Genomic DNA, 8,653 nt, shown 5'->3' on the forward strand with positions numbered 1-8,653 from the left:
GATCATTCGAATGGATCGATTAAAGTTATAAAGTGAAGACTTAACTCGAAATTAATGTATACAAACCAATATGGTAAGAAGTTAAAAAGAAAACGTTGTTTCAACTATTGCAACACTTGATGAAGCGCAGTTTGAAGAGGAAAATTGATTTTGTCTCCTTCAAAGTTCATAAAGTATAACAAATGTGCGAATATTTTCAGTTAAGCACGCTGTCAGTGTCAGTAAAATCAAATATATTCTTAAAACTACAATTCTCATATTCAAGAGGAATTAAAGTTTCATACCCACAACAGGAGTTATAAAGTTTAAATGGTCTCTTTTTACAAAGAGTCAACCCATTCACGTTTATGACAAGTCGTTCGTAAATAGCTTTTGGTTTTGTCATGTTAAAATTGTGTTCTTGTCCGAGACTTGGTTAAAAACTTAGATGCAGTGTTAGCGTGTGTTTTATTTGATTTTGGTCAATTTCTTAACTTAAATAGTTTTATTTTTTAAAGTGCGTCAAACAAATCCCTACTTCTACCCTAGGTTGTGTAGCAAGTGTTCTTAATGGTTCACTATTACAACGCTGAGTATTAATCAAATGCTCACGAATGAAAATAACAAACAAATTAAACAAATAACAAATCAGGTAAAAAAGACAATCTAAACCACAATTAACCATTAGAGTAAAATTATTCTTTTATGTTTATCCCCAATTTGGGGACCCCAAAGATGGCAATGCATACGTTTTTGGACAGAAAGGAGATAATTGGAAACCTTTGGGTCAAAGTGCGAGAAGTTTCTCCTTACCAACTCTTGGAAAGTGAAGCAGGAGACTTCCATGGAGGGTTGTGTGCATAGAGACCTCCTTCCTGAAGGAGAGCCTCTCAAGAAGGTACTGTTGATCCTGTAAGACTCCTTTAAGGAGTAGTTTAACGTAATTTTATGAAAACTGTTTTGAATTTCTGAGGATCATAGTTAAATGTAAGTCACAGTAAAATATTTAAAGAAAGTGAAGGATGTGATGTACATGCTTTATACATGGTGCAATACAGTCAAACAATTCAATCTAAACTTAACGAGTAACTATTCTTAACCCATTCAAATAAAATGTTTGTTGATTTATACGCTAATTCAAGACTCTCGCTGACTACATCCAAGCCGCCCTCCTTAAGAAAACACTGTAAGATCTTTAAATGTGAATTTGAGCCCTTGACTTTTTTAAGTATGAATATGTTGATGATTTGTTAATAATTGGTACAATAACTATTTTATGACGCTTCGACATCCTTACTAATCCTTAACACTATTATGTAGGCTATAGTAAGACAAATTAACTATGAATACTTTTTTTAATCACGTATCAGCTAGCAAATCATGTCACATGAGTTGATTAAATTAGTTTTGAAGATAAGGTTTTAATTACAACTAGCTGTTACCCACGGGCTTCACCCCGTTTGACTACATAAGTATTAATAAAACTATTGATTGGTTACGTTAAGCTGAAATAAGCAAATCAGAATACAGTAATACAAACAAATAATCACACTGATTTTAATAAGGTTGAAAGAATAACAAACAAATAAGTAAATAAGTACAGCTGAGGTATTTTTAACATTAAATATATGGAAAGTTACCTTTAGAAAGAAATTACGACCTTAAAGGGCAATTAATGTTTTGCGCAAGGTTTCTCGTCATGACGAACATTTGGTTTATGGGGGGTGTGACTTGTAGTTTTCTCAAAAGTTCATGGGTACTTTGAGCTTTATATGTGGATACATTTTCTATTAGTATTCTGTCCTTTGAATCACAACAGCGTTGTAAGAATAGTAAGAATAGTTATAAGAATAGTCCATTCATAAAATTTAGGCGGTTTTTGGGGATGTTCTCCACTCCTTTTTTTTACTTAATGTAAACAGTATGTTGCAGCTGATTTACGGTTTAGCAAATTTCAGCTGTTGAACTTGTTAAAAGGTAAGACCAAGTGGTGGATGGAATATATTTCTTCCCCTAAACTATCTAAATTGTGTTAACGGAATATAAACCTGTTAAATTATGTCCAGATTATGCCCAAAAATAAAAACCAACGATTAGTTAGCTTATTATTGCCTCAAAAACCACATTCCTTTTAAGTACATTATTGCCTGAGACGACATTTAACAGCATAACAAACGTAAATTTCCACTTTACGCTGTTGCCTCGGATCACGTAGTAAAGAAGGGCAATAACTTCTAACATAAGCAATATTGTGTTAGAGGTTACGTTATGGCTGTTTTTATTGTTTTGCTGGTGATGTTACGCACGTATATATTGCTTTTGTGAACGACGCCATTACTTGACCAAAGTAAACCTCCGTCAAAGATGGAGAAGTTTTATACAAAACTGTAAGTTCATATGCGACTGAAATCCTTAGAATTAGATGGAGGTTTTCACTGAAAAAGAACATAATGTTTTAAATCGGACAAACATTAGCTAAAATCTGTTTAAATCATACATTAGGAATTATTCAATATACGTTTGATTAGGTATTACATGTGAAATAAACAATTGCCCAATGGTACACAGTAGTTAGTTGATACAAAATGCGGGAACTTAAATATCACTCATTGTGGAAATCAATGGAATTTAATTATATTTTTGCTAAAGGACCAATCTATAACTGGATTTGTTATGGAATGAGAAAAATTAATAAACGTAAATTTAGTAAATTCGTATATCTTTGATTTTGATACATTTTGCATTATCTCTATGATATTATATGAATATTTAAAAATAGAGAAATTAAATCTTTTAAGGTTATGCTAAAACAAATTAGCCATGTACAGAAAACTCAATAATGAATTCAATGGTTTTTCGTCAGATAGTAAATTTGCAAGAGAGAATTCAATATTGGAAAGAAAGCTCTAAGACTCCAATTCACCAAACAATGGAAGAGGGATTTGCATTTCCTCGGCCGGCAATGCCGAGTCTACAAAGAAGCCGGAATGAACCAATTTATTGACTTGTCTCAATAAATTAGTATTCTTTATGTTCTAGCTGAATTGAAGTTTTTTGCAGTTTCTATGGTCTTCAAAGTTCTTAAATCTACTAAGCCATCAAAACCAACGTTATTATCATTTGCATTTCATGACACATTACTGTGATAATAGTAACGTGAAACATTCAGTTGAAAAGTCCTGATATTTGTTTGCCTACTCAAAATAAAAGGAAAATAAGATTGGAACTGTGGTATTCTAAGCTTAGCCCCTCTCACAATACAGTATAAGTAGCATTACCCTAAATGGCTAGTTGAATTCAATTTCTTTGAACATACTGGAAGACCTATCTGCTTCTCATTCTGAAAGGTTGTGTAACATATTTTAACTGTTAGGCTAGTATAAATAGATTAAAGAGAATAGAACTCGTCTACTCTCATTAATCTGAACTATTTTTTTTCCTTGGGCGCTGGCACGAGCTTAGGATTGCTTTTACATTACTTCAGGCTAGACCTGGTTGTGGTATTATCACTTAGATAGTACCCATTGGTGATTGGGGGGATTTGAACCTGGGAACTCAGGGACCGAAGTGTCACGCTCTACCACTAGACCGAAGCTCTCCCAAATCTGTGCTATTAGACACTGAATACATTACAAATATGTATTACTTGCAGTAAGAGTACATTGTTAAATCTCTGTGCATTATTTTGGGTGGTTTGTTAGCCTGGTAGTTTCCGTCTCTCACGTAGGTATGGATGGTATAGGTCCAATCCCTGCCATAAATCAAAAGTTTGAAAGGTTGGAACAGTTCTCTGATAAAAGAGTTCAAACTCTTTAGTACGAAATTCCACTAGCGAACGGAAAAAATAGTGCTCTTAAGTTTGTTCACCCTGTATATGTGTTCGTTGAACGTACAATATTGTACAATGAATATGTACATGAAGATGGGCTGAAAAAATAAAACTACAGCAATTGTAAGGGGCGAAATGATTAATCTCGACTAAACATTCAAGTTTAGTAAACAAAATATTTTTTACTAATACGGAACAAATATATACGAACGTTTTGCATATATACAAATATTGTAAACCACAACGCATCAAATCATCGTCAAAAACATATTTGTATGCTGATCCAACCTCGTCTGATATAGACCAAACTTTACGGATCTATGTTCTTTGTATGAAACAATGGATTATATACAACATTTATCTCTACAAAAAGAACAGTGAAATAATCGTAATATTTAAAAACTTTATGATATTAATTGCATCAAATGATAAGTTATATAGAAAGTTTCCATCAGAACAATAATAAAAGTACTATTTTAAAATAAATTTTACATTACATTACATATAAATTCAAATTGTCTATGACTAAAAAAACTGCTCAGTTAAATAAGTTTTTGTCGTAATAAAAGTGCATTTTTTTAATATCATATTCGTTTTTAAGTAATAATAAACTGCACCCAAGAAAGTTTTCGGTGATTTCACAAAAGAAATGATTAGAGAAATGTAAATTCACCATCTAGCCTTCAGGGTCTCAAACAGCCAACTCTGCTAGAATTGTTGAATATTTGATTTCCATTTTAAATTGGCAAACAAAAGTTCCAATCACTGAAATGTTTGGAATATGCGATTTGAAGAAAAACTATTTGTATTTTGGGTGAATTAAACATCTTAAATCCCTTCATGGTGCTCAATTATGTGTGCATATGTTTAAACCCCCTATTTTTATTATTAAAGTTTTAATAATTAAAAATTAAAAAATTAGATTACAAATGAGTTGAATTATAATTTAATTTAAATTTCGTTCCATACAGTGTGTTGTTGGCATTTTTTGTAGGTCTTATCTAGTTAGCAGTTATATTATTTCAACACGTCACCTTCATAATAATATTAAAGGTTCGGTTAGCGTTTAAATAACAAGTGCCACAAACGTATCTTAAAAGTCTGGAGTCAGACTCCTTATCAGGGAAGGTGGATTTTAGGGGTAGAGAAATTATCTAGCTGAGGTAGTTTATTTTATCCAGCTTAACCGGAAACTGTTTAGAGTTGGGATCATCATTTTGTCCATTTTTGTTGCCAACATTTTTGGCATAATTTTACTTGTTAATATAACTAAAGCCAACATTAGAATTAGTGTTAAGTGTTTTAAGGTTTCTTTCCATTCTTTTTTGAAAAATCTTTACGTAATATTTAATACGTATTTTTGACAATTTATATTAAGGAATATCATTCAACACTACCTATGATCTTAAAAGAAAAATTTTTCTAAATTTCCCACGATTAAAAAACTTACAACAGAAAATATTTGTTCTGATACAACTCATAAACAGCTAACAGCTCTACGGACAAAGCTATTGTCTACATTGACAAGGTTATAAACAGAAATAAGACAATATCGATGCATGCTTTTCTAATTGTACTTTACATGTGTAATATTAATTCATGTTTTATTTATAGAATGCATATTATATTAAATGCAATCATTATTACTGTTTTAATTTTTAAAGTTTAACCATACAAGTGACGCAAATTTGATCAGAACAAAGAAGTTAGAGTAAATAAATTCAAATTAACCTTACGGTACTTTCTTAGGGAGGGAGGTAATTGATTCAGAGTATCTTCTACAGTTTTCTACCAAACTCAATATGCTTAGGAAAAGGCCGTGTTAAACTTTAATTTCAACAAAAAAATATATCATAATATTTTTACAAATTTCAAGGTACCGGTAATGCAAATGTTAAAAATTTCAAAGGTAAACAAACACGTAAAAATATTAGCAAAGTTTATGTTGGTGTTATATATTTGATTGAAGGAATTCTCCATAGCGCTGGTAATTTCTCAACGACAAAACCCAGTCGGGCCAACAACAGAGAGCAGCATAAACTTAACTGGTACGACTGTTGGTAAGATAGAACATTATAACTTGACATCAACTTAAGATGCGCATCATTGCCACTGCTTAAGTTGGGAGAATTATTTTTATAAATCTTATTATCCTCGTAAAAATTTATGTTTAAGTTTTATGGAGCATAGTTATTGAATAGTTATTGGAATATAGTTATGGTAATTATTTAAATAAAATTTGAATAAATACTGTATGCAGTTCGGGTGCTTAGGTGCATTCACTGTAATGGTACTCAAAAAGCGTCATCAACGAAGAGAATTTAGTTAAAATAAGAAACTGTAAACTGACCAATTCGGTAAAGTAAATTCACCTCGAGGACTCTTTTTGGTTCATAAATTACCTGGCTAGTACAATCAGAGAAAAGCCAGTATTGCGCCTTGACTACTGTATTGGATTGTACAGGATCAACCAATGCAATGTATTGTATGGCCAGTGGTTATACTATCTCGGTTAAGTGGTCAGAGACATCTTGATTAATGAATAATGTAATATAAACAAAACATGCTTTTTGTTGGCAATCTTTCTACATATTTTAGTACATTATTATATGGTATAATACATGGGTAAAGCCTAATTTTTTCAGTAGTATTTTCGATTGTGTGAGATTATTCTTGCCACGAATGTGTATTGCCAGGACGGAGAATAATGTCTGTAATTTTTAATAATGGGTGTTTTTTAACACCTTTACCCAACAAAATGATGTCGTTTTCAAGCTAACTTTTAGACTAGTTTAATTATTTCATTACTTTGAATACGTTTAGTTTATTATTGAGGAAAATATTGTTTTTATGGAATCATAAAAACATGACTATTTATCACAGCAATGTAATTTTATAGATTATTTTGGTTTTGCATTGGAGTTTTATAATAATTATGAATTTGTCCAAATAAAATGAGCAAATTTCACATTTTCATATTTTAAAACATTTGTTTCAGGTGAAAAAATAATAATGTAATACTACTTATCCTTTCATCTATATTAATTACTTAAGACGGTTAATAGGTTACTAAAACTATTGACCAACAATAAATAGAATTAGTTGTAGTGTACCATTTTTGAAGACTGTCAATTGTGATAATAACATAGAGTGATTTACGTACCTAAATCAGGTTACAATTTTCACTAAAAGTAGCCAAAGCTAGTTAAATATTTATATAATTCGATTACATAAACATTTATTCTGTTAATATCTGTACCTGGTTAATCATTTAACTGGGTGATCAGGAAGTTGGTCAGCAGGAATAGCATCACTGGATATTTGCAAGTTATAAATGACTAATATCTATAAACATATACAAATAGACATATATATAGACATATGTAGTCAACCAATAGGGGAGCTAAATAGAATTACATTTTTATTACCATTCCTTTTTCGGCTAGATCATAAGCTAGGGACTTCTAAATCATAAAATCGGTGAAGTAGGACGAGCGGAAAAGGATGTAACAGAGAAATCCATTATTGTATCAAGTATATAATATAGATGATAATTGAATTTATAATAAAATCAACAATTATTATTATAGAAATTAAAAAATTCCAAAGAAACTAATTCATGTCGTAAAATTTCACTTTGTGACAGCTTCAAATAACTATGGAAACGCTAGGGAAGTTTCGTCTGAAAAGAAAAGCCAGCTGTAATCAGCCGAGGACGCCACAGGCTGCCAACGTGACGTCACTCAAAGGCAGTGTTGCCAACATAGAGATAATCACACAAAATAATCTTATAATATTCGTACTTAATATGAGATTTGACTACATTAGTCGTAAGAAATGAAAAATATACGACAAAAAAATAAATCAAATACAATTCTAGTTATTAATTAAGCTAAACATTTCGCTTCTCTATAAATTCTGCCAACAATTTATGTTTGAAACACATCCCTCGAAGACGAAATTTTTTTAAATGTTGTTGAAGAAGAATTGTATTTTTTATTTCAAAAGGGATTTAAATTGTTGCTTATTAAACTAGATTTTTTTTTTAATACACTTAGAGTTAAGCAGTTTGCCATGTGAAAACATTGTTGTCATTTTGTTATAACAAAAGTCAACAATCGGTAATGAAAGTACGGGTGGGTGGGTTGATGAAACTTTTATGGCAAAAAGGCAGTTTTGTTTTGTTGCGCTTTTGGCGTCTCATTTTTCAAATACTTTTTTGGAATTGTGGGAATTAATTAGATATTTACTTATATATATTTAACAGTAACTATCAGCATGTTTTGTCAAGATTGATGAGTATTGTAAATGAGAATAACTGAAATAGCCTTACTTTATAAGACAAGGTATCGTTTTAAATCACTACATTAAAATATTATTTTTCTGACTAGTGACATATAGCTTATTTACAATTTATTATTTCTATTATTTCTCTATTGACTTATTAAATATTACAAGACGATTTCTTCTAAAATCTTAAATTCCTTCGGAAGAGTTTCCTGCACTAAATTCCATTATATTACACACCATGCAATGAATACAAAATCAACATACCCGCTTATTTAATATGTGACTTAAATTTATGTTCCACAATAAATCCTCTTATACGTATGACTTTTTTAAAATATTGAAATTATTTTTTGTCCGTTTTCGATCTAACTAGTGAACTGTTTGTTCATTCTTTTTCGCCTGTTCTTTTAGCGAATTTCCCTATAGGGAAGTAGCTATTACCGTAGGTCTCATGGTAAGACTTAGGCCCGGGACCGATTTACTTTTTCATTGTGATGTCCACAGAGGCTAAAAACACCACTCGTTCAAATTTTTATATATGTATATATATATATA

The sequence above is a fragment of the Macrosteles quadrilineatus genome, unplaced genomic scaffold (genome assembly GCF_028750875.1).
Source record: "Macrosteles quadrilineatus isolate MER2022 unplaced genomic scaffold, UCM_ALF_1.0 Scaffold_4__1_contigs__length_99947679, whole genome shotgun sequence".
NCBI lineage: Eukaryota > Metazoa > Arthropoda > Insecta > Hemiptera > Cicadellidae > Macrosteles > Macrosteles quadrilineatus.